General features: G+C 46.7%; 1 long non-coding RNA gene across 2 annotated transcripts in view; it reads left to right on the top strand.

Annotated features, from left to right (window-relative positions):
• The window catches only part of LOC144806319 (uncharacterized), a 39538-nt gene extending 12768 nt beyond the window's left edge, over window positions 1-26770 (top strand). For both annotated transcript variants that reach the window (XR_013605764.1, XR_013605763.1), the window contains exons 2-4: window positions 3956-4025; window positions 26186-26342; window positions 26521-26770. This is a non-coding gene — a long non-coding RNA (uncharacterized LOC144806319). The remainder of the gene's footprint in view (window positions 1-3955; window positions 4026-26185; window positions 26343-26520) is intronic.
• The last annotated feature ends 950 nt before the right edge of the window (window positions 26771-27720 follow it).

Below are 27720 nucleotides of genomic sequence, written 5' to 3'. Positions count from 1 at the left end.
ATTATCTCCCCATTTCTCCCCACCAAATGCTCTTACTGTATGGTTTAGATAACTATTTTATAATAGTCCACAACATTTACCTGTATATCGGGGCCCCGTCAGCAAAAGGTCCTAAATCTTCCATCATGCTCACAGAATTGAAAACGCCACAACACTGGGTTTGGCACAGTTAATTGTTTTAGTTTTAGTTTCAGGAGGACGTTTGACAAAAGGTGCTATAATAGGATTTAGACCAAGAGACATAATGAAAACTGCATTACGTAGAGCCCAAGGAGTGCCAAACTTCAAGGATGCTTATGATTCACACAAATTCGGAGAGTAGTGACAGGGATCCCCAGGCACAGGCCTCCCGACCATCCGGTCTCCCGTTGAGGGTACTATCCTGGAATGTAAATGAGCTGGGGGATACAATCAAGCGAGCCTGGTCTTGCATTACCTTAGGCCAGCAGTTCCCAAACTGTGCACCGCGGCACCCCGGTGTGCCGTAATGAGGTGCCAGTGGCGCCGCGCACACAATGTGGGAAATTGCAGCAGCGTGTTTGCTGGCCGCCGTGCTCTGCCGTGCCTCGTGGGACCCTCTGCACAAGGAAGTAGGTAAGTGAAGTCCGCCTAATGCCAAGAATTAGCTGCAGCATGTTAGCGAGTAATGGGCAGGGAATGAGTGGGTACGTGTAATAGGAGATGGAAATGCAGTGCTGGGGGAGGTCATGTAACAGGATGGTCGAGCGTTATGTTGGTCAGGCAACTGCTGCTAAAATCTGCGTGCAGTGTGAAAGCATAGCAACGGGCCAGCCTGTATTTTTTAGTGACGTCATCCTTGTTATTATACCTCTGTGCAGTATTCGTTTGTTGATACAGACAGTGGGTCTGCCAGCGCGGCAAACAGGTGACCGCAAACAAAACATGGAGAGGGCGTTGCACATGGTGCGGATTATGTAAAGTATCTCTTGCAACACTTCACCCAGAGAAGTGCTGACATTTAAAAGAACTGTTTGCAGATTTGGACTTCCCATGAGGCCGCGCAACAGTTCTTAATAGCCCCTGGCGACCAAGTAGAGCCAGAACGTTGCCAATTTGCTATATTAATTAATTATTTGTATATGTAGCTCATGCACATATCCTGAAAATATGTCTGGATCCAGCCTTCCAGGGCCTGTGCTGGACACACCTGCACTAACAGATGTTTATTTTTTTTTTTTTTTAGTTTTCAAAAACCTTTATTTGGTCACCATACAATACACGGCTCTCAGCCTACAACCCGGAGGCCGGCAGCTATCTTAATCACAGGTTTATACACTGTTATGTTATGATCCCGGGGTGTGAGAAATTGCGTTTATGTGACATGTTTATGATACTTTTTTTTGTTTTGTCCTCATCTCATCAATAAGCTGCTGCAGATCTTTCAAAGCCAATTTCGAACTGGGCACCCTTAGGCTTCCTGCACTTGCTTAGGTCACCCAACCAGCCCCTTTTTTGGGGGTTTTGGTGTAATAAATCGTAGGACCAGTTGATTTTTACCTTAGATGTCATAATAATCTCAAGTCTCGGCCCATGGTGATAAAAGGTTGCCAAATATTCGTTGATCTATCACTGGTTGCTGCAGGTTCAAGGCAAGCCATTGCAAGTGAGGATTTTAGCCAATCTTCTGTTTTAGGAGGGTGGGGATCTTTCCATTTTATACATATTTCCCTGCTGGCAAGCAAAATCAGACATAACAACAACCCTCTGTGTGTCTGTGTTAAGTCTGCTGTGGAAAGACCGTCATTAACGAAAAACACCAATGAACCATTAACCTCAATGTTAACTTTGAAGATGTTACGCAGATAGTCTCCTACCTCCTTCCAAAACAGCTCTAACTCGGGGCACTCGTAGAACATATGGATATCATTGGCTTTAGGTGCCATGCCTCTGGGACATTTTGGCTCAGGAAGTGGGCGAATTTAGCAATTCTGGCGGGTGTATAATAAATGTGGTTAGAGACAAAAAAGTGATTTTTCTTAAGACTAGCTGGTTTAATAAACTTATACAATAGTTTTAAAGATGATTCTAGGTGGTCACCCATCATGGATTCGAGGGGGGATTGGTTCTAAGACGATGACTGTGGTGGAATTCCTAGATCATTTGCATCCAAAAGCTTTTTTATACCAGGTGGAAATTTCTTTCTTGAATGGCTGGACAGATTGAAAGAGGATCTCTATATCCCAGATGCCTCTTATGCCCCCATTGTCTGCCTCAAACCAAGATTTAAGTAGTAGGTAATTAAACTTTGAGAAACTAGAACCTATCTTGGCTCTTAAGAATTCCCACGGATGGATTCCGTTTACATCCCCCAGATCAGACCATATGGAGATTCCCGCTCTCTTAATGGGGCCAGCTAAACCATCTTGAAGGCAGGACGGTGTCCCCGGGGAGTCCCATATAGGTGCAAAATCAGAATAGTAGCCAATTTCCCATTTAGGGCTAGATGTAGGTAATTTCTATTTACCGATTCCTAAGTACCGAATTTTACCGATTCGGTATTTAGGAATCAGTAAATAGAATGTAGGTAAACAATCAGTAAATTTTACTGATTCGGTAATATTCGTTATTACCGATTTGGTATTTACCGAATCAGTAATAAGGAATGCCTCCCCATTCATTCCTATGGGCCTGGAGACCTTATAGAGTAGTGTCGGTTACACCAGTCCAGGCAGCGTGTAGCCTACCCTGGCACTCCTTCCAGTCTGGGATCTCCGTTAAGTAGGCCCCTTTCAGGGTGCCTGATCGGGTATTGCACCGCCGACCCGAGTAGGAGCAGGCCCAATGATGAAGCAAGACACCCGCTTGTTGGGTGTGTGAGGGTTTTTTCAGAATAGGAGGAACCCTTCCTCCCTGTTTGGTTTTGCACTGACATTGGGGTTCACTGATCCTCGCAATACATACCTAGTTTTCACCTGCTCCCCTTTCTTTCTCTACTATTCCCCCTCAGGAATTTCATACTAATCTTGTTACACTAGTTTGTGGGCCTGTATGTTGGACCTTCATAGCCCATCGTTCCCTCTCATTGATATAATTAATACCTTGAGGACCTATCAGGTTCAAAAGCTAGTGTCTTTGGTTGGGCCCGAGCCAAGGATGTTGCCATCTCCACAGCTTGATCTACAGAGAGATGTGGCTGTTGACATAGCCACCTCTGGGTGGGTGTTGGTAAGGCCTCAAGAAACTGCTCCAGATAAATGACCACCAATATTTGTTCCTTGCTGTTCTCTTGGGGTCTTAACCATGTATCCGCAGCCGCCTTTAACTTTAAAAATATTGTCTTTGGGTTATCTCCAGGGTTACCTCGTTCCTTTCTGAATCTTGACCAATATGCTTCGGGATCCATTCCCAAGTGGTCCAATATGACAGTCTTAATGTCCTTGTAAGGAGTGTTTCCTGTGGGGTTAGCCACCTGGTACACAGCCTGGGCCTCCCCTGTCAATAGCAGTGCTAAAAAGAAAGGCCACTTCCCCTCCGGCCATCCACAGCTTGGGCAGCCCTTTCAAAATTCGTAAGGAAGGCATCCGGGTCCTCTCCCGGTTGATATTTCTGGAGGGATATATATTGGGGTGCCCTGCATGTACCCATTGGTGGCTCTGTTGACTTGTGGTTTAGGGTGTTTGACCGTCAGCAAGCTTAAATATGCATTCAACCTGCTGGGTGAGTGAAGCCTTGAACATTTCCCTGCCCACTTGGGCCGTCGTCATCTGTCTCTCTATGGCCCATTCCAATTTTTCTTGACCACGAATTAGTTGTTGTATTAGGCTTACCATTATCTTGGACTAATGGAATTATGCCCACATTCTACACCAAGTATGTAGAAAAGTCGGTCAAGAAGGAGCTCATTGCATTGAATAATTTCTTAGTATGCAATTTTTTTTGTATTACAGGAAATCACAGTAATTGATTGTCTCTTTTGTATTCTTCTTTCCCACAGAATCTTCCACTTCAGTCCCTTAGGTGAGCCTCGGCCACCGTCGTCCCTCGGACAGAAGGAAAAGGTTCAGGTAAGTGTTTTTGCTTTATGGTTTAGTCAAGGGAGGATGTGAAGGATAAATAATAGCTATGCATAAATGTGAAGGAAGGGGGAGAGATTGGAGTAACAAAAAAGAAAAAGAGTAGCCAATGATTTTTGCTCTTGTCTTTCTTTTCCGTCTCACTTATTTCCTTTTCCCTGGGTCCCTTTCACCCCTCAGCCTCCCCTCCCTCTTTGACTCAGCCCCTTTCCAAAAGCCCCGTAGACGCCCACGCACCTGGAAGAGCCACGTCCCTCCAAGCCGTGGCGTAGTGACTACGCGTCCTTCATTGAGGTCTGGTCTCCTTCTGCTTCAGCTTTCCCTCCTCCGCCAAGTTCGGGTGTTCCATTCGCAGACAAGCTGTGACCTCCCCTGGGCTCCGGTTCTCTCTCTTGGAAGGTTGTTAGGTCTTCTCTGTCTTTCCAGTCTTCCCCGCTGGTTTCTCTGCCTCGCGCTCCCTTGCGTTGTGTAGCTGGACCAACTACTGACCTACCTGACCGGCTCTCCGCCCCGCCTTCTTAAATCATGTATTATCGTCTGAAGTCTGTCCTCATCTCTGGCTTAAAGGGGCCTCCTTGTCGTGCAGGCCTCAGCCAGACCCGCTAGTGCAAGGGGTTCGCCCTTCTGCGCACGAAGTCCTCAGACCCAAAAGGAAAAAGTTGGCACGGAAACTGGAAATGCAAAACATAATGTTTATTACACCTCATGAGGTGGTGCTAAAATTCAGACAGTACCCTTCGGCACTGCGAGAAGTTGCACAAAGGGCTACTGAACGCATGGTTTATTTATACCCACACAGGGGCTCAGAAGAAGGCGGTACAAAGCATAAGAGCACATTTTATGTCCATACAAGGTAATATCGAGAAGCACAATCGTTCAGTGGGAGGAGCTAACAGTCTTGGGGTCTCGGCTAACATATTTCAATCTAAGGCTAACCATTAACAGATGCGGACCCTAACGGTCAGCCGCAAAATACAGAGATGCTATTATTAGCCTGTTGCCAGGCAGATTCAAAGGCCATGAGCAGAAAGGTAGGACAACGCACATGGTCGACACGAGGCAACGTGTGGCAGACAAAATGGCTGCCGTGAATCCAAAATGGATGCCGCTAAATGTCAAGATAACGGCCAGAACTAAGATGTCTTTTGCTAACGCTCAATTTAATCGCTGCTAAATTACAACAGACAACCCTTTTAGCGTTAGCTAAAGACATATGCTCTTTTAGGGTAATCTGTGCATTCATCTTGTATATCTATGCACATTATATTTGTCACTTCTTTATCCAACGATTGTTGCGCTTTTACGGCATTTAGTTTTGATGGTATACAGGCATTTATCCACATAGAACATAGCATTGGGCCACAGTGGATACACATACAACAAGTGAAAATCAATGCAACTGCAATAAATAGAACAGTCAGTAACTTCCAACCCCAGGTGGAAACCAAAGCCAAAACCATCCAGCAAAAGTCCAAGTGCCATTTTTCTCATGAATATCGGCAGCTATTTTATGTAGCTTAAGAATTGCTTCATATACAGAAGGCGAATTGTCAGGGATAAATACACAACAACTACTTCTGATGACTTTACATGCTCCTCCTCTATCTGCTAACATAACGTCCAGAACCATCGTGTTCTGAAGAGTTACAATTCTGGCAATTTGTAGTTCTTCGGTGATATTACCAAGAGCTACAGCAGTTTCATTGGTGACAGCTTCTACAACTCTAGTCAATCGTCGTATTTTCCTACTATTTAATGCAGCACCTACAAAAGGAAACAGGCCTAAATTGAAATCAACATATTGCTGCAGACTAGTGTCTGTTTGGTCAATGTCCTCAATCCATTTACTGAAGGCGCAAACCACCACTAGGACATACTTTAAATTATTACACCGCTCAAGCTGAATGTAATCCATTTGAAGGACTTCAAAAGGTGCAGTTGGTGTAACAAAACCTCCAGATGGAACTCGTGTCCCTTTTCCAGGTTTGTATTGCAAACAAATCAAGCAAGACTGAACTACTCTTAGCTGTGCTAGCAATCTCTGGATGCTCCCAAACCTGCATAAGCATTTTCGTTATTGCGGAAGCTCCAACATGTGCTAGCCCATGTGCCATCTGAACCATAGGTTGTACGAAAGCTATAAGCAGCTTCCATCGATCCATCTGCTTATTTCTCCAACAACCTTCATCATCTAACTCTCCTTCTTTAGACCACTGTTCACGTTCTTTGTCAGAAGCTGTCTTCTGTATCTCTCGCACTTCCTGCCTAGCATCGTGCCATCTTTCAGCTTGTGACTTCACTACGTACATAGAAGTGGTATTTCTCTTCATCGCAGTTTCACGTGCTACACGGTCTACAAAGGCATTTCCTTGTCCAATCTTGTCTGTTACTTTCTTGTGTGCACTGCACTTCACTATAGCAATTTTCTTCGGATATGTCAATGCAGTCAAAAGATTATGCACTAAGTCTCCGTGCATTATCTGTATTCCGTGAGATGTAAGAAAGCCTCTTTCCTTCCAGAGTAGGCCGAAATCATGCGCTATTCCAAAAGCATAGCGGCTATCTGTATAAATGTTCACACACAAACCAGCACTAAGCTCACATGCTCGTGTCAAAGCTATCAATTCAGCTGCTTGAGCCGATTTCTGTGGTATGCGGGCTGTCTCCACTATTGTCTCAAGCGTGGTAATTGCATATGCGGCTGAAGTCGTACCATCTGGTAATTTCAAACAAGACCCATCAACCCACAATTCACCATCTAGATCTGGAAGGGGCGTATCCTACAAATCAATGCGACCCTTTGTCTGTTCTTCAGTCAGAAAAATACAATTGTGCGTTTCTTGTGACTGATGCTGAGTCACCGGATATGGCAACAAAGTAGCTGGATTCAAAGTTGCACATCTCTTCAATGTAATGTGGGGGGCTAGCAATGTCAGTTCATATCCTGTAAGACGAGCACTAGTCAAATGCTGCGTCTTGGTCTGATTCAAAAGGGCATCAACAGCATGAGGTACTAGCACTAACAATTTGTGTGACAAAACTATTCCCTCACTCTGTCGAATCGACACCGCTGTTGCTGCAACTGAGCGAAAGCATCCAGGTAATGCTCTAGCAACGGGATCAAGAACTGCTGAAAAATATGCACACAGACGTTGCTTATCGCCATGTAACTGAACCAACACTGACAATGCACATCCATCTTTCTCGTGCACGTAAAGTGTGAACAGCTTTGTGTAATCTGGTGTGCCTAACACTGGTGCTGAACAAAGGGCTTGTCGTAACTGTCGAAAAGCACTTTCACATTCTTCTGTCCATGGATGCACGTACTCCTTTCTGTGTGGTAGGAACTGGTGTGTCTAAAATTGCTTGTATGCGATCTGATGTCAATGCACGTCCCTCCTTAGACAAAAGGTGACCTAAGTAGGTTACCCTTGGCCTACAATATTGCTGCTTCTTTCGAGAGACTTTGTGATGATGTGAAGCAAGAAAAGAAAGCAAAGATAGAGTACATTTTTCACACTGTTCCGGAGTGTCGGCTGCCAGCAAGATGTCATCGACATATTGCATGAGAGCCACACCTTCGGGCAATGAAAAAGAATCAAGTTCCCTTTTCAATGCTTGACTGTAAATACTTGGACTCTCAGTATAGCCTTGAGGAACTCTACAAAATCGATACGATCGATTATTCAAAGTGAAACCGAACAAATATCGGCTATCAGGATGAATAGGGATTGAAAAGAAAGCGTTCTTCAAGTCTATCACAGTAAATGTAGTGGCAGTCGGAGGAACCAAAGTAAGGAGTGTTGTGATGTCAGAAACCACGGGATACTGTGGTACTACGATTTTATTCACTTCCCTCAAATCAATAATCAATCTGTAAACTCGTGTGTCAGTATCTCTTTTCAGAATCGGAAGAATCGGGCTATTGCAAACATTGTATGGAACTTCCTCAACAACCCCAACTCGTATCAAATCATGTACAATTCGTATGAGTGCATCCTCCCCCTCCTGTGAGATTCTATATTGTGGCAAACGAGGCAACACAGCTCCCTCCTTGACACTAATCTGAACCGGAGGAATGACCATCTGACCCACATCAGTGTCTGAGGTAGCCCACAAAGATTCAGGAAGTGAGGCTAATGCAATATCTTCTCTAACAAGATAAATTCTGTCAAGTTCAGTGTAATTATCATTTAAAATGACTCGCACCCCTTCAGGAAAACATCGTATCGTGGCTCGAAAGTGCTTCAACATATCAAGACCCAGAATGTTATATGGTGTGTTAGGGGAAAGCAAAAACGGACATGGAGCACTGAACTTATCAACAGAGAATGAGAGTGGTTGTGACAATGGGCTAAGGGAAGGTGTTCCATCGAAACCTATTGAAGTAATAGTTATGCCAGACAGGGGAGCCCTCAGAACCAATTGTTTAGACAAAGCGCTACGTATAGCTCCTGTATCAACCAGAAACCGATCAGTAGAGCCCAAAACATGTGCTGTAACATAGGGACCCGTCTGATCTACTGGAACTTCAACTGATTCCTTACCCCATCCTAGGCAATCCTATGCATGAGCAGAATTGTACAGATCAGGCTGAACATAATCGGACACTTGATATTGATTCCGCCTATCGAAAGTGTTCTGGCTCTGCTGTGGGCGTGTATTTGTGTCGGATCGGGCACCATCATTCATATATCCCCGAGGCTCCGAGGAACCTGAACCAGTTCTCCCTTGGCCCCGCTCCCTGGCATGACCAATATGTCCCCTGCGTGTACCCTATGTTTAATGTATGTGCATGTCACCCATGCATTTTCCCGTAGTGGCCTGGATAACAAGGCCTCTGCAGTCACGTCCTGCATTATGATGCCAGTCATCAAGTCTCCCAAACGTTAAGTTAGCATTAACCACTTGGATGCTAAGCCTATTTGTTGCTTTCCATGTAATTTCCATTGAAGTCAATGGAAACTCCATGACGAGCTCAGCTCGTCATGAGCGTCGAAGGGGTTAAGGCCCTGTGTTTGCATTGTACACTTTTAATATCGAGATGAACCCGTTTTGTGGCTCAGTCTGAACCAGTCTTTGAATTAGGGTTTTCATTGCTCAGACACTCTGAGAGCTACAGTTACGTATCCCTGACCTCGCATACTTCTGGCTCAGCCGAAAGAGGCCCAGCAAGGGGTGCCAAGACAGTATTTTGCACAACAGTTATCTGCTTGCTCTACAGAATCACATTCCTGTCTGGTGAAGAAGGTAAACAGAACCCGTCCGCAGAGATAGGGCCTAGCCTTTCTGTCTCCGTTTAAGTGAATTACAGAGCTTGCATCCGTAGAAAGCCCACAGCCCCCATGCAATGAACAAAGAAATATATGCCCTCTCTGGCTCTTAGTGATGAGCGACCTTTGCTTCAGATAATACATCCCCTGACTCAAGATATCAGATAATACCAGACGTGCCGGTCGCTTTGACACTGAAGGCCTCCGTACTAGATCGAAAGTCAGCTCCCCCCAGTTACACGTCAATTGCACGTCATGATCAAGTTGCGCACACAAGTAGAGCAAAGTTCCAGCTGGCTATGCAACTCCTCCTCTATGTATCCACCCACCTATGACTCACCTATGACTCATCACGTATACACCCTCATGCACGCCCACATGCTCTTATCTCTTCTTCTTTCTTGCTCTGCCTCGAGCGCTCCTCCCTATGTACGAGATTAAACGTATATATATTGTACTCTGTAAATAATGTTTAGAAGACCCTTCCTGAACCTTAGTGGTGATGGAACAGATTCTCCCTTAACTCGAGTTATTGGAATAAAGCCCTTTTGAATCGGACATCACGGACTCTGCCTCTCATTTAATGCATGATGCTTTGTTTATGTAGAGAAATTATGACAGGGTAATATTTTATTTACCACACTGTTGAGGACATAGCAACGGGCAATTACGCATCCAATAGCCTAGCTGCTTACAATATGCACATTGATTGAGAGATAAATCCGTGCGACCGTAAGGAGTATTGGGAGGTGCTGGTCCACCTCTATCATAATTTCTATCAGGGCTCCTATCGTAACCTCTAGAAGGCAGACCATAAACCTGGGCCAACATAACTTTTGTTTTTAACTCTTTTGATTTCTTGTCCTCATTCCCCTTCGCCTCCGCCGCCTGGCGCTCATAATACTGAGCCATCGTCAAAACAGAGGCCGGAGAGGACGTAGTCCAAGAACTTTCGCTAGCTTTTAGACGGCTGGCTATCCCTGGTAACAGATTCGTAACATATTTATCAACAAACAAATGCCTGCCAGTATCATCTGTTAAAGACTGGCCACTAAAATCATGAAAAGCTTCCTCGAAGCGAGTAAAGAAATCAGAAACTGATTCATCTATCTTTTGTTTACACGATGCAAAAACAGTTCAATCGATCTTTTTAGGGGGGATAATCGTTTTAAGTTTAGTCAAAATGGCTGCAGGAAGATCTAATATTAACCGATGTGGTTTTTGGGCGGGCTCTCTGTCCGCATCTAAACGTTCTAAATCTTTCCATTCAGCACTGAAAATAGCACGGTCATCAATTTTACGAACAGTCCTCCACATGTCAGGGGGCAAAATTAAACCGAAAAACAAATCTATATCACATAAGGTCATAGTACAAGAATTTAAAGCGCCTTCGACTTCCTCATAAAAGGCAGCTGGATTTTTACGCGGATCAGGTAATGCTGTTTTAAGCGCCATTACATCTGCTCTATTCCAAGGAGTGTACACCCAATTATAAATTAAATATCCCTTAGAATCAACCGAACGTTTGTCATCACTATCACCCGTTCCCTTAGGAGGAACATACAAGGGTGCGGCTTCCCGCATAGGTCTCATGTCAGCAGGTTTTATCTTATCTGTCTCGAAGAGGGAGGACTGCGACTCTCCAGGCGGATTGGACTGGGGAACGTTGTCCGCAATCTTTTTCTCCTCCTGTAGGTGGCACGCCTCGTTTCGTAATTTAATCAGTCGTCTAACCGTGGTGTTTACCTGGGAAAAAACAAAAGAACCATCACGTAACTGTTTACGATCACTTGCGATATCATTAAGTTCTAAGACTGTAGAGTGTTTTCGAAACTTTTCTACAACTTCATCAGCATATTTTGTAAGAAAATATAACTGGTCTTTTTCCGACCAATCTGTCATAATATTCAAAAGTTCAGGAGCAGATTCAGTGTTACGTAATGCCAAACAAGCAGCTTGCCGAAGTCCGGTCGCGTGTGCAGTAGTCAACGTGGATCGAGTGTCCCGCGATTTTCATTGATCCGAACCAGAGTCCTCGTCGTCTCCGGACGGAACGGCATACGGGGGTGGAGGTCGGTCTAATAACAAAAAATCATCTTGTGGTTTATTAAGGACAGGATAGAGAGGCTGACGGACAGGATATTGGCCAGATATCTGTAACCTACGTTCTTTTTCCTCCCGCTCCTGTAATTCTTTCGCTTCTTTCTTTCTCAATTCCAGCGCTTTCTCATACACAGTCTTTCGCTGTTCCTTTTCAATCAACGCTTGCTCACGCTTCTCTTGCTGTCGTACTTCTTTCTCCCACATTCGCAAACTCTCAAACATATCTCGTCTAGACTTTCGCTCAAACAGACATCGTTCCACATACTCAACCTTTCGCGCATCAAATAACCCATGCAGTGGCCAACGTAACTCAGGATCCTTTCTCGTGTATTTGTGCCACAACGTGCTGTACATTATGGCAGAAAGACCAAACTTCACATACATATCTCTATTAGGTGTCCCCTCTGGGGGAGCCGGCTGCGATTCCTCAAGTCGTAAACTGGTACCATCAAACAAGCAGCACAACTTTCGAAGGGCGCGAAAAACAGGCATGCTCAAGAATAGTGCAAGATATACACTACTATATGGAAAGAGCGCTTAAGGTACTTTCTTAGTACGTTGCGCTATACAAATCAAAGTGGAGGAAAAGTCCTCGCATGGCCTGCCTATATGAGTTGCAACACATATATTCCCATATTCAAATCAAAAGTCAAACAAAATCCAAAGTAGACAAGTCTATTCCCAAATACAAATATGCCACGGTAAGTGTTCCTAAGACTACCTTACCATACAAGGGCATCCAAAACCTACAACAGGCGCCGCAAAACGGCTCTTACCAATCATAGGCTATCCAGATTCCAACTGCCAAGTTCTAAATTCGACAAAACGGTCACTGCACGGCAGACCAGCAGAAAAGATCTCAATCGAAGACCGGCGCCACCTGGATGGTCGGATCGGAAAGTAGGGAAGAACCACCTCGGGTGCCAAGACTCGGGTCTTCTCTGGCAGCGATTGCGTCCAAAGCGAAGTTCCGAACCTTCGTCACGACCAATCCTTCGGGCATCCGAGTCGTCGATGAGCACCACGTGCCGGGCGCCAATTTGTCGTGCAGGCCTCAGCCAGACCCGCTAGTGCAAGGGATTCGCCCTTCTGCGCACAAAGTCCTCAGACCCAAAAGGAAAAAGTTGGCACGGAAACTGGAAATGCAAAACATAAAGTTTATTACACCTCATGAGGTGGTGCTAAAATTCAGACAGTACCCTTCGGCACTGCGAGAAGTAGCACAAAGGGCTACTGAACGCATGGTTTATTTATACCCACACAGGGGCTCAGAAGAAGGCGGTACAAAGCATAAGAGCACATTTTATGTCCATACAAGGTAATATCGAGAAGCACAATTGATCAGTGGGAGGAGCTAACAGTCTTGGGGTCTCGGCTAACATATTTCAATCTAAGGCTAACCATTAACAGATGCGGACCCTAACGGTCAGCGGTAAAACACAGAGATGCTATTATTAGCCTGGTGCCGGGCAGATTCAAAGGCCATGAGCAGAAAGGTAGGACAACGCACATGGTCGACCCGAGGCAACGTGTGGCAGACAAAATGGCTGCCGTGAATCCAAAATGGATGCCGCTAAATGTCAAGATAACGGCCATAACTAAGATGTGTTTTCCTAACGCTCAATTTAATTGCTGCTAAATTACAACATCCTGCCGATTCCCCTCTTTCCACTTCATGCTGGCAGCAAGCAAAACGGCCAACTGGTAACAGGGGACTGTGAATATAGGAGGGGATATAAAGGGATGGCATGGCACTCTTTATCCTCTAACCCATCGTCTACTGCAGGGCCTTCCTGACACCCGTTTTGCTCACAGGTTAGACATCCCTCCTCGCAGAGTGATTGGCAAGCAGCTGAGTTGAGGTTTTAGCAGGGAGTGACCTTGCAATGACAGCAAGTGCTCCTCTGCCCCAACCCAGAAATGCTTGTTTATTGATAGCAAAAAGCATTCTTGTTTCCAGGCCGAGACCTTAGTCAGGCCGCTCTTGTTCATGATCTATTGATAGCTGCTTCGCCTCATGGACGAATAACAAACCGTCTCATCTGCACAATGTATGTTCATACCTTATGAGTTGGTCAAGGTGTAGTGATAGTGTTCTTACGAAGTGGAATTCGTAAGCAAAGTAGTTTCATGGAAACTAATCCTTCACTTTCACAGATGCAAATGCGTCAAAAGTCATCATGTGAAAGAAAAGGCAACTTTGTCGAACGTGTCCATGTTAAAATGGCAGCGTTTCTCCCTGGGCCTAATTGAGCCATGTGACAAACCGTCACAAGTAAGATTTTGAGAAGGGATAAAACAATAGCAGTTTTGAAGCAGTGAATAGATATTAGTTAAGCTGGAGAGATTTAGTAGTGAGGTTCAGCCGAGAAATGTATCCAAAAAGGTGTTTAACATTCACACCCATGAAGAGGTCAGATGTTGTGCAAGATGGATTGTCTGATTTGAGAATTGCAATGGGTTCTCAAGGTGAAAAAAAAAGAATTGAAGTGAAAGTGTTCAGCAAAGAGATAAGAGAGATGAGGGGCAGTAAGTGAAGTAGCGGGGTGCTCCCCAAAGTCGTGATCTTAGAGGAAAGTACGAAGAAAGGTTAGTGGTAGAGAGTGTGGAGTGAATGATGAGTGGGCTTAGTGATCAGATGATATCTTGAAAGTATGTGCACTTGATATTAGCAGCAGCTAGAGACTGTGTGTTTAGTGCATTTATGTTAGTGACAACATTTTCTTGTTAAATTTGTCGGGAGGTCAGTAGAATGAATATAGAATTTTATAATGGTCTGGCGTAGGCCATATTCATTTGCTGCATGTGCAGTAGCCTACACATGATTCTGTTTTCACCCTGGCGTGTGCAGGTTGTCAGCTCATCTGGTTCTGTTTACTGATTATGTCAAATGCAGATCTAAATCACTTGTTGATTGGTCCATCCCATATGGTAGATCCTTTTTTTAAATTTTTTTTAAAACCTTTATTAGCAAGAAAGAAGATACAATTACAGGCCTACAACCCGTTGGGCCGGCCAGTGACATATCATAAAAGCAGTATAGCATTACACAGCTCATCAGCCGACAACCAAGGGTCCGGCAGCAATGGTGCATGATATCGCTCAAATCTATAACGATAAGATATGGAAAGGTTTCATTTTTTTAAAACAATCAAACAAAAATATCTAAAAAAAGGGAAAAAACGAGGCTGTATCCTAAATTGTTGTGTCTGTTCCATACGATACGGGGAGAGGCAGTCAAAGACCATATGGAAAAGCAGGAGAACCTCCAGGAGATAAGGGGGGGGGAGGGGGACCCAGAGCCAGAAACATCTCAATAATGTGATACAGGAGGGAGCCGAAACGTATAGTCAAGGGGAACAAGGAGTGTCGGGGGGATCAATGAAAGGGGGATCACATATCTCCCCACGGTATGAGTTCCATTGGTCCCATATCCTACCCCATTTTTTGGGCCTGCCACTGGAGACATAAACAATCTTCTCTCTGAACATGCACCAGTCCATATTTTCTTCCCACTTGGAAACTGATGGTGCCCTCTGAGATCCCCACAACTGTGCAATGTCCCTTTTCGCAACCATGTTTCCCAGCGTAACCTACTGAGTCTGAGCAACAGTGCAATCGTTCGGTTCCCATATGTTCAATAAATAGCGCCTGGCTTCAGGTAGCAATTCAACATTCGTCACCTCACTCATTACCGCATGCACTCCAGTCCAGAAAGACACAGCTTCCGGACATTCTCATACGATGTGGAGGAAGGTAGCAATCATACCACAGCCACGTCGACACAGTCCATCCTCAGAAAAACCCATATGCATCAGTCGCGGACCCGTGACATAGACTCGGTGCAGAATCTTCAGCTGAACGAGTGGCAGACCCGCCAGAATCGCGACCTCTTTGGGAGAGGATATCGCAGCCTGCCAATCCTCATCATCCAGTTCCCATCCAGTTCCAGCCCATCGTTAGTCCAGGCACTACGAAGCTGAACAAGCAAGTCTGATCGAGTATTGATACGTTTTTTATAAATAAGGGAGATAGTGCTGTCTGGAACATGTCCGTCCAGCACCCTGTCTTCCAGGGGGGAGCTCTCCGGTATATCAGAACCGGCCGGAAAAACCGACACAATGGCATGACGAACCTGGAGGTATCGAAAATATTCCGAGTCATTCAAACTGTATTCCTGTTTCAATTCAGCAAAGGTCTTAACTCTATTCTTATCCCAGAGGTCACCCACCTTGCTGATTCCGATGCGGTCCCACCTATCGAAACCCTTTGACGTCCACAATTCACCAAGCCTCTCTGCGGCAAACAGAGGGGTCGCCCTGGTCGGCTTATCCACCCATCCAGTAGCCGCGGTCGCGCTGCCCCACACCCGCACAGCCACTCCAGTGGGTCCCGTCAAGTGCTTTCTAGTGCCACGAGAGTAGAGTGCCCTGTAGTAATCTCCCCCGGGTAACAGCCACCGGTCCATCTCGAATGCAGCATTCGGGACTGGACCGTACATAGCATGGTTCACAGCGCTTAGTTGAGATGTCCAGTAGTTCCTTCTTATATCAGTTAACGCTATGCCCCCTTCGTACCAGGGCAACGTAAGCTTAGCCAACGCAATACGAGGTCGGCCAGCCCAAACTAGCTTTTTCTGGAGGCACTCGATTTCACGAAAGTAGCTAGCCGGCACTAGATCAAGTGTGTTTTGTACGGCATACAAAAAACGGGGAAGAGACATCATTTTGAACAGGGCTGCCCATCCCAGGGGGGACAAGGGCAGACCACACCATGCAGCGACGTCCGACCGAAGCCGGGCGAGAGGAGGCAACAAGTTACGCTCGTAGCGTATCACAGGGTCAAGTGAAATATAGATCCCTAAATACTTAAAGCCATCACTAGAAACCGGGATCGGGCATACTCGGGCAGAGAAAGAGGGTCACCGGTCAGCGGGAAGATACAAGACTTGGACCAATTGATAACCAACCCGGAGTTACGTCCAAAGGAACTCAAAACATCAAAGAGGACTCCTAATGACTTACGGGGGGACGTCAGGTACAACAAAATGTCATCAGCGTACAGTGATATACGATCTTCGAAGTCAGGGGACCACCGAATACCCTTTAGTGAAGGCTCCCAACGGAGCCAAGCGGCAAGGGGCTCGAGCGCAAGTGCAAATAATAGCGGTGACAAAGGACATCCCTGCCTCGTGCCTCGCCCGAGAACAAAGGGTTCCGAGGCTCTACCGTTAACCACAACCTGTGCCAACGGCTGCTCATACAGGAGTTTAACCCATGCAATAAACTTCGGACCAAAACCGAATTTGGCAAGAGTAGCCCACAAATATGGCCACTTAACCGTATCAAAGGCCATCGAGGCATCAAGAGAAACCAAGATGGCCGGCTCGCTGAGAGACCCCGCCCTCGCGATGACGCAGTGAAGACGACGAAGATTGAGCGCAGTATTGCGTTGGGGGATAAAACCAGACTGATCAGGGTGAACCAACTCGCTAATCACCGTGACCAGTCGGTTTGCCAAAAGTTTCGCCAATATTTTGGGTTCAGCATTCAAAAGTGAGATCGGGCGGTACGATGAACAGCGCTAGCGGGGCTTGCCATCTTTATGGATAACCACAATAGAGGCCAGCCTCTGGTCCCTGGGAAGGAATCCAAGATCTCGCGATGCAGCAAACATACGAAGCAGATACGGCGCCATTTTATCCGGGCATAGCTTATATAACTCAACCGGTATACAGTTAGGACCAGAGGCCTTCCCCGAGCGAAGGGAGCGTATAGCGAGCGCAACCTCATCAATGGAAAAATCAGTCTCCATAAACACCCCGTCCGACTCCGAGAGACTAGGCAACTCAAGATCACGAAGTAGCAAGTGCGAGTCTTCCTCCGGCATGGCCGAAACCGGCGCGTAGACAACCCGAAAGTGCTGGGCAAACACCTCATCTATCTCAACCGGGTCCACAACTCGCGTCCCATCAACTTTCTCAACTACAGGCACAACACGATTCATTCTGTCTCGCCTATCCAGCCAAGCAATCAACTTCCCCGCTTTATCACCCACATCATACAGACGCCCCTGCTGCACACGATTCATTGCCTCAGCCGAGCCAGTCACCAAGGCCCTGTAATCAGATTGCTTAAGAGCCAAGACATGCAATTTCTCGGGTGTAACCCCAGCTTCTAACCGTTCCTCCAACACGGCAATCTCAGACTCCAAGTTCACCACCTCCTCATTGTTGCGCCTCCTCTCACCAGCAACCAAAGACAGGGTCTGACCACGGATCACAGTTTTATAAGCCTCCCATAGGGAGACCGGGGAGGACACCGATCCCTCATTTTCAGCAAAGTAAAAGTTCATACACTTGACTACCTCAGATCTGATTTTGGGGTTATGAAAATGCAATGGATTGATCGGGGCAATCCGGCCCCCAGATGTATATCAATATGGAACCATAGCGGGGAGTGATCCGAAATTCCTCTAGCCAAATGCTTGATTTCACGCACCGAGACCAACTGCACCACCGTCACGAGGATATAATCAAGTCTCAAGAGACTTCCATGGGCTCCCGAGTGGAAAGTATACTGAAGCCGGCCAGGGTGCAGTTGTCTCCAACAGTCTGCCAACCCAAAGGCATCCAAAAATTTCCCCAGCCATAGCTGCGATATAGGGAAGAGCCTGGGGGGGCTACGATCACTCTCCCCATTCACCACAGAATTAAAGTCTCCACCCACCACCAGCAAGCCATCGGGCAAACCCAGAATTACCTCACCCAAGTCGGTGAAGGTAGTAGACTGCAGACCAGGCGGAACATAAACATACAGCATGGAAATCAACTTCCCTTCCCATCTCCCCATAATAGCTGCGTAGCGGCCTCTATCGTCCAACACCGTGCCATCTATCTCCAGGGGGAGGGAGTTCCTAACCAGGATACCAGCCCCCCTAGATCCAGAGGTGAAGCCGGAATGGGCCACCAAACGGTAACCTCGTCTGTTCAGTGCATGACATGTATTGCCCACCAAGTGGGTCTCCTGGAGCAAGACCACATCCGGGGAACATCTCTTCAAGTATTGTAGTACAATCCCACGTTTTATCCTGTCCCCAAGACCATTAACATTCCAGCTCAACACCCTAAGTCCCCTACCCCCATCCCAGAAGGAAACGGACCGCCCTCCCTACCTCGAAACAGTCACATGATAGCAAATGTAAAACAAAGCACAGCCTCGAAACAAACAAAGAGAAAGGAACCCCCCCCCCACCACCCCCAGAGAACCCATCAAACTCAAACCCCCCTCCCTGCACCCCTGCGGTAGACCTAAGAGCCACCCCAACTTGCAGTGTGCCTGTCGCCCCATTAAACTAACCTACAAAAAGAGAGAAAAGTCCCCAGAGGAGGAAGATCCCCTAAACCCCCCCCCACCCCCGGGCATTAACACCATAACAGAACATAGTCTCTGAGCCACTGCCATAGTATCAGGCTCGCCGATGTAGACTCACTGCTCCTGGTCCTCCAAACCTCCTTCAGCACCTCTCGAGTTCTCCGGGCCCTCATGGCGCGTCGATAAAGTGTCCAACCAGTCACTAACCACCTCGGGGCGGTCGAAGAAGAACGCACGATCGTCATGCTCAATTCTCAGGCGGGCCGGGAAAAGCATAGCATATTTCAGTCCTAGTTCTCTGAGGCGCCTTTTCACTCCCGTGAAGCCCATTCGTTGTTTCTGCACTGCCCGAGTGAAGTCCGGGTAAAAACTGATCGATACGTTCTCAAATTTAGTGGGTCCATTCGTTCGTAAAGCTTGTAGGATAGCGTCTCTGTCGCGGAAATTGAAAAGCCTGGCAATTATAGGCCGCGGAGCTTACCACCCGGGACACGATGAGCTCGCTCCACAGCAAAGAATTTACTTAGGCCTTTTGGTGCCAAATGTTTCAGCACGAGGTCGTCCACCAGGATATCAACAGGCAAATCAGCAGAGTTCTACGGGACACCAACGATGCGGACGTTATTGCGTCTGGCCCGGCCCTCGAAATCTTCCAGCCGATTGGCAAACAGATCACAAGTAGTCCGAAGATTGCGGACTGTGGTCTGGAGATCCGAGACATCCGTGGTCAAACTAGCAGTCTTGATATCAAGGGATTTGACACGCTCGTTGGTTTTCCCCAGGTCCGCTCTGATGAGGGTGACATCGATCGCCACCGTATCTATCTTGGCCGCCAAGGTTTCATATTGCTGGCCCATGGTGGATTGGACACTCGCAATAGCGCCCATAATGTCCTTCAGAGTTGGCTCCTCGTTTTCAGGAGTACCATCACCAGCTTCCTCTAGGGCACCACTCGACCCGCCCGGGGAGCCCCTAGGTCGAGTAAATCGATCGATGGTCTGAGATTGGGTGACCCCCCCTCGGGACGGGCCTCTAGCGGTGCGCCTTTCGATGACCGCCCTGCCCGCCATGACGGGTAATGAACTCCAGCGGGAGCTGTAGGATCTAGTCAAAACGATCTCCGTTGTGGCAATCTCGGAACGGCGAGAGGATAGGGACACAGCGCTGCCTGAAGGTTGGCAGCGAGAACAGATCTGAAGCGCCGATCGCCGACTGGGCGTTCACAACAGCGACCAAAAACGAAACCGGAAGTACACCAGGGGCAGAGGGCGTGGCTCATCAGCCGTTGTTGTTCAATTGCCACCTGGGTACCTCGGGGACTCAAGCCCCCGGCTGGCGTACGATGTAGGCCCCAAACTCCAGAGTGCAGTAAGTCCGGTATCCGGCGGCCAAATCGATTTTTGAAAAGGACGTGGACATCAGCAGGGCATCAATAAAAAGTACCCGTCGTCATAATCAGGATCATTCGCAGGATAGTCGCGGGAGGCGGAAAGGGTCTCGGGAGCCCTTAGCTCACGCGTCCATCTTGGAATCGCGCGAAGCTCCTCCCCTAGATCCTATTTTTTAATCCTCTCTTTTCTCCAGTGAGTTTGGTCAGTAACATACCAATCCCGGTACAGGAGAGAATCCGCTTTAACGCTCTATGCGTCGCCCATAAATCTCTGAAGGGAAACGGTCCACCCCTCATCAAGGCCCTGGTTAGACCACACAAGGCCTCCAGAAGACTTCGCTCTGACGAACTCCACCTGGCAGAAGTTCCTAGAATAATGAGGGCCAGATCAGGTGGTTGCCTCTTCTCATACAATTCGGCTAAGCTTTGGAATTCCCTACCACTCTCTCTCCGTAAAGAATCATACCACCTGGCTTTCCGGAAACAGCTGAAGACCTGGCTCTTCCCCTAAGGGCCTCCCTTTAGTCCTGCCTCTGGGTAGCCAGGCGCTATATACAAGCCTTTTTCATTTCATTTCATTTCAATCCTGCCCCCTGCAGTTTCTTTATTACCTCCACTCTCTGTTTGTACTAAGGGTTTCAACCGAGATCTGTGTAACTTTGCAGCTTGTATAACATTTTGCCGACCACTGGTAACTATCAGCTACTCAGAGCTAGCCTTAAAATAGACACTTCCAATGCTGAGCAAGTGCCTTATTTCGAGTTTGGAGGACAGGGGACTCCTTCCTAATATGGTGGGTCTCCCACCTCCCATGTTTGAAGTTCTATTAACGTTAAAGATGTCCAGACTGCATGAGCAGATATGCCCCAGCAATATCCTTGTCGATTCCTGGATATTGCAAGTGACCAGGGAAGCTCTATAGTAAGTACATTGGCTGCACACTTGTCATTACGAGTTCCCCAGCCTCATGAAGGTTTCTCTGAAATATGGGATATTTGATACCAAACATCTCAGCATATTAAACCTGCATTGATTGCAGGGTCCGATTTATAAAAAATTGCACACAGATCTACCAATCCTTAGTGTGATCATCGACTGGCCTGAGCCAGCCTGCCACCACCAGACAGTATCCTGTCCTCATGGGGAGAGTGCCGGCGCACTCTGAGGCTGAGAACAATGCCTTTCCTGGGTGGAGGTGTTCACTCCTCCCTTGGTCAGGCAGAGCCCACTGTGGCAGGGATTTTCAAAGGCCTTGCCGCCTTGGTAATGCGACCCCAACCTCTCCTGTTAGAGGGAGCAAGCGATCTTCCTGTCCTCACCCCCTTTTAGGCGCAAGGACAGGTGGCAAACCTTAGATAGAACAGGAGGTGCGCCCCCCCGTCCCCTCTGTCAACTCCACCCCTCAGGTGCTGGAGGCGAGGTGAAGTACACTTTGTAGTGCCCACTATCTTGAAGATGATGCGACTTATCCAATTAGGGCTAGGACTGTGTCCCCTTCCCACAGGAGGTGGGCATGATAAAGGGTATAGACACCCCTGGAAAGGGGCCCATTAGCCTCTACCTGTCACTGCCTTGTAACACCCTTAAATCAAGATTTTAGGTGGCTTCCCCAGACCCTGAATTTCAGTTCCTGGCGACCTAAGAAGAGCCGGGCACTGCAGCCTTCTCTGCTGGTGAGGCTCTTGGTCCCAGTCCTACTGGCCTGTCTGCATCCTTGGATGATCCTGAACCAAAAGGCAAGTCGTCTTGCAGCACAGCGACCTCCAGAACCTTGGGAGGACTACCTGCCTTCAATAAAGGGCAATCTAGTTTTATGTAGTGGGATTTGGCCAGGGAGTGTCAGGACAAGCCAAGCTATGTCACTCACTCTATATTTGCAGACTTTGTGTTTTTAGTCTAATCACTCCCACTAATGTGCACCGTATTTTCGGTGTCAGCACTATCGATTGAGCATTCGTTCAATAAAAAGAGTTTTACAAAGTACCTGTGTCTTGGCAAGATAAGCAGTGTGCTGGTCATTTATTCAATTGAGTCTGTTGTTGACCTCTGAGTTCATGCTGCCCTTTAATGTAAACAGGGTAATTGATTTGGCAGTATCTGCAGTTAAATTAGACAAAAATGAGTTCTAAATGTAGGGGCTCATCCCCCTCCGCCTGGGACGACTCCTGGTGGCCCACTGCCATGGGCACCACCGCCAAGCCAACGGACCACGCACGAAACCTGGGCTTCATCCTGGACTCCTCCCTCTCGATGACCAGACAAGTCAACGCCGTCTCGTCATCCTGCTTCAACACCTTGCGCATGCTCCGTAAGATCTTCCGATGCATCCCCACCGAAACCAGGAAGGCGGTCACCCAGGCACTCGTCACCATCCGTCTGGACTACGGGAACACCCTCTACGCGGGAACCACTGCCAAACTACAGAAAAGACTCTAGCGCATACAGAACGCCTCCGCAAGACTCATCCTGGACATCCCCCGCCACAACCACATCTCCGTCCACCTGAGAGACCTGTACTGGCTCCCCGTCAGCAAGAGGATCACGTTCAGACTCCTCACCCACGCACACAAGGCTCTCCACGACCTGGGACCCAAGTACCTCAACAACCGCCTCACTTTCTACACGCCCACCCGCCAGCTGCGATCGACCAGCCTCACCTTCACCACAGTACCACGCATTCGCAGAGCCACCGCCGGAGGAAGATCCTTCTCCTACCTGGCAGCCAAGACATGGAACTCCCTGCCCATCCACCTACGGCTGACCCACGACCATCTCTCCTTCAGGAAGCAACTCAAGACCTGGCTTTTCGAGCAGTGACGTACCCCTCTCCCCCAGCGCCTTGAGACCCTTCCGGGTGAGTAGCGCGCTATACAAATTGTTTGATTGATTGATTGACTGTTTGCAAGGTTCCTATTGTCTAATTTATTTCGTTTACTGTCAGGTCTTGGTCTAGTGCGTCTCGGTCCTCATTCGTTAGCATTGGCAGGGTCAGGTCTTTCAGGAAGTCTCTCCCAGTATTTCCGTCCCCTTGTTGTCTGTGTCCTCAAGGATCCAGTTCCGTCCTTTGTCTTGTCTCTCTAACCATGTAAGCAACTCATTGGCTTTATCACCGACATCATAGAGACAATGCTGGGTAGCCAGCGCATTAGTGCACGCTATTTTCCATTAGTGCTCTTAATGTATGCTGCTTCAGTTGATGGTGTAATGGGAGAGAAACTGATTCCCCACTTGCCAAGCTAACCTCCAGGAAAGCACATTCCTTGTCCTGAGCCTCGCAGTTCAATTTACGTTCCTTCGACATTCTCCCAATCAAGGCTTGTATCTGGCCTCGAATCACTGCCTTGAATTCACCCTATAGCACGCAAGCTGATTCAACAGGCCGCCCATTCTCCTTAAAATAGAAGTCTGCTCTATCTCTCATACGAGCTTTGAACGTCTTGTCCTTTAAATATCACGGATCAACCCTTGGGGGTAGGATGAAGTCCACAACCGGACCATCGAGTTGCACCTCCACCAGCGAATGGTCTGAGATTCCCCCTGCTATGTGTGCAGCGATGCTAAAATCAACTTTATGGCCAGTCTGGGTGAAAAGATAGTGCAGCATGCCAGACTACCATGTGCTGCAGACAGGTGCATCTGGTTCTGATACCCTCTTCTCTTCTAGGGGCATTTAGGAGTATCATGAATATAGTATAGGTGCAGCTCAGTCACTCCGGTCACCCCAATGCGTATATGCTCTGTCGTAAGCGTCTTATCCTTCCACAGGATGAGTCAGTCTTGTCTGGGTCTCTTTCCTGTTTCCCGGCACTTGAATGGCACGCCCGAACACTCTCGAGAGCGGTGACCCACCAGCAGACTATTGTGTAGCGCTTTTGTCCTGGATGTAGGGATGCATACAGTAGGGCACCCACTCTGTCTTTTCTTTGCCTTTGCCTGATGATCAGAAGTCCTAAGGTAGCAGTCACACCTGGCCTGTCAGTAAGTGCAGCTCCTCTGGAGGCCCGGCTGTCAGCAATTGAGCCCACACTGTGGCCGGCTGGACCACAGGTGTAAGCTCAGACAGGGTGTTCGGACCGGGAGTAGTTGTAGTCCCTCATGGGCTTCTGACACAGAGTAGTCAGAAATTCAGCAGCTAAAAGCCCAACACAGGCTCTCCAGGAAGTCAGTAGATTCAGACCCTGTTGTGTTAGGAATTTGGCAAATGCAACCTTGAACCAGCCTGTTGGTAGCACACAATCGTCCTACTGGGCCTCAACAATCACGTTGTCGTAGAGTTTTATTTTCTGCCTTGAACTGTTGGGAGAGTCTTGGCATCCCTCAGACTAGCTAGTCCTGCTGGATGGCTTTCCGGCCCGCCCTACAAATAACGAGGATGTGTCGGACCTTGCTTCTTCCAGGACAGCCTTGTCCTCCTGCTGGATAGTCAAACTCCCTTCCCTTTCTTACCAGACAGGCAGGCTTCTAGGCAGACTTCTAGGCTCTTCAGGACAGGTACACAGCTTCTCCATTAAGTAATTCAGCCTGCAGGTGATGTCCCTTCAACTTAGATAAACTGTCAGGCTGACACCATCTCTGGTGTCACAGCAGGCACCTGAGTACTTTGTAGAGCACATTATTGCTTGGTAACAGAGGACTTTGAACTGGGGTATAAAAGAGGGATAGATGGTCCCACTTGTTTACACAACTGGCAAGCAGGAGATGCAGTTTACTCTGTCGCACTCTCACATTGCATTTATGCTACACACACCGACACCCTAAACACGCACTTGATGTTAGCGCAAAGTCTGAGCACAGGTTTAGAAATGGAGCATTACATGGGTGTGTCAGTAGAAAGCCACTCCACTGACCATGATGCAAAGATCTTATCAGGCTATTGATCCTTACAGCAGGGTGCATTGCCACCACCGCTCTAGCTGTTAAACCCATGACAGTCCTCTGTCTTAAATAAGGACACACTTGGTGTGACCCTCCAGGTCACGGGACCGGTCCAAGACCTCTCATAGTCCCTTGTTAGAAGTTGCACAGTACTGGAGTGACAGAAAAATCTCATGTAATTGTTTTGTGGTAGATTTATCCCAGTAACGTGCAGTTACAAGTTTGACACCATGGACAGGGGAGTTGCCACAAGGAACAGATTCTTCTGCCTGTTAAACCACATGCCATTCATTATTTCATAGTGTTTTTCTGCTTTTATATACCACTAGTTTTAAGCAGGTGGTAGATAAATGCATGTGGTTGGTTGGGGGGCGATGGGTGAAGCAGGGGAGGGAAGGGTAAAGAAATGTCTAACAAAGGGAAGAATTGTGTTTCCCACAGTTTGTAAAAAAAACAGCATAAGTCTTGGCTGCTTCTGCTGCACACAGAGTCTTGTGGGTCTCTTCAGTCTAATTTTCCTGTCTGGAAAAAAATTGTGTCCTGTTTTTCTGCACCCGGTACATCCAGGTGCAGAAAAACCCAACAACTGGTAATCAGGTGGAATAAAATGAACACATGAAAGTACTCCTTAATTTCATTGCCCTTGATTCATACTCTGGACCATATTTGAGGGATAGGTCTAGGCATAATCCTCGCAATACACAATAGATTTGCGTGGGGCAGAGGCCAGAGCTCAAAAGTCAGGATACCAGATACAAGTAGGTGGTAACTCAGGGCAGAGGAAAAATGCCTGTTGTCCATGGAGGGGAAATTCCCGTCCCAGAAGTCTACATTAAAAATTCATTAATAATATCCTTTTTTAAATATCTGTTTGGTGCCAGGGCATATGACTTTAATTTCTGCCTTTGGGATTCTATGTTACAACTCCATAGGGTACATGTATCCTTTGTGAGCTTAATAAAATGTTGAAAATTCTACAAATCCTCACTCCTACATCCAAGTACTCTCATGCTACCATTCTACACTCTGCTCTGTCTGAAAAACAGCTCAACATTTTCAAAATTCTGCATTGATTTGGCTTGTAAATTATATTTTTGGAAATGTATATGCATTAACTATTTAATGTTAATACTATAGGTGATTGAAATTACGGACGAAGAAAGCAAGATTTAGCACTAAGCAACTGAATGTCAGTGCCACAAGAAGGATTATTTTGAAAAACTGAAGAACATCCAGCATTCTACGTTTAAACAATTTCCAAAAATCTAAGTGTGGCGAGGAAAGTCCTATACCTGTAAGTGAAGTCTTTAATTTTGCATTTCATTAACCCAGAGCAAAGCCATGTCTGTGCACACAGCATCAGAAATAATGTAGAAAGACCACCTCAGCATCCTCATGTGAAATATTATCAGAAAGACAAATTGCCTCAGCCTGACAGAATAACGTTCATCTAAAGCATTATGTAATTCCAGAGAGGAAGCACACACTGCATAAAAGAAAGTTACAACTAAAGGTTTCTTCTGGATACCATCAAAGAAACGACGCTGCAAGAAGACTCCGAAGCTGACACGTTAACAAGCTAAAGATTGGAAAATCACCTTTGTTCAACAACAATTTTTAACCAGTTACGCATGTTTGACACTATCTGCCTCTGGATAGAACACCACGACCCACTCTGCTCACTCTGGCGAAAACCTTAAAAATTCACCACTTTATTGTGTTCATGACCATCTCAGATTGTTTCCTTTTTATTGTGTACTGTCCTGTAATTCTATGTTAATCGCCTCGACATTATCTGCTGTGCATGAGTGATATGTAAAACTGTTAAATATCAAAATGGATTAAAGGAGCACAGTTGCGCTATAGGTAATGTAAATAAATCCTCATCCTCAGAACTACAAACCTTAACCTTACACCAAACATAGAAAGGGTAAAAGGAGCTGATGTTCTGCGACTAATGATCCACAATAGTACTGTGCACGTTCTAACGCCCTCAGTTACTGCCATTACATCAGTGCAAAAAGGTAATTATCAGTTTAATCCTTAAATATCAGACTAACACCTTATTACTGCATTGCTAAGAACCTATACAAATAGATTGGAGAAAAACTTCAGTCACAAAATAAGTTGCTGCCGGAGAGGCCTGTAACCTAAAGACTATTATCTGCTAGAAACATTTCGACAGGTGTTACAGGGCTGCTTTTAGACATATTTTGCTCAATTCAAGTGTTAAGAAGATTACACACAATTTCTTTTAGAGATAAATGCTGAACATTATCTAAACAAGCCCAACTCTAAAATCAGGTTCACTCTTACTGTGGCATATAAGCAAAACGAAACTTAGAGATATTAACTCTAGGTATACACCTTATAAAAACACGGACTGTGAGAACAAATTCAGTGTTCAAACCCGCCTCAATCAAGGCAAAATAACCAAAGTTGGGGAAAAAAGTTACCTGTGCCAAAAAAGATACAGCCATAAATCTTATTTCATAGAATTTCACAGAATGCACACTGGGGGAATCCACTCTCAGTGCAAAGTATGCCAAAAGAATTTCAGGCGTAAATCTTATCTCACTGTGCATATGAGAATCCACACTGGGGAAAATCCTTACCAGTGCTCTGAATGCCAGAAATGTTTCAGTCTAAAAGCCAGTCTCACTCGGCATATA

Source organism: Lissotriton helveticus, assembly GCF_964261635.1.
Source record: "Lissotriton helveticus chromosome 1_1 unlocalized genomic scaffold, aLisHel1.1 SUPER_1_unloc_62, whole genome shotgun sequence".
NCBI lineage: Eukaryota > Metazoa > Chordata > Amphibia > Caudata > Salamandridae > Lissotriton > Lissotriton helveticus.
This window is presented reverse-complemented; position numbering and strand designations above follow the sequence as displayed.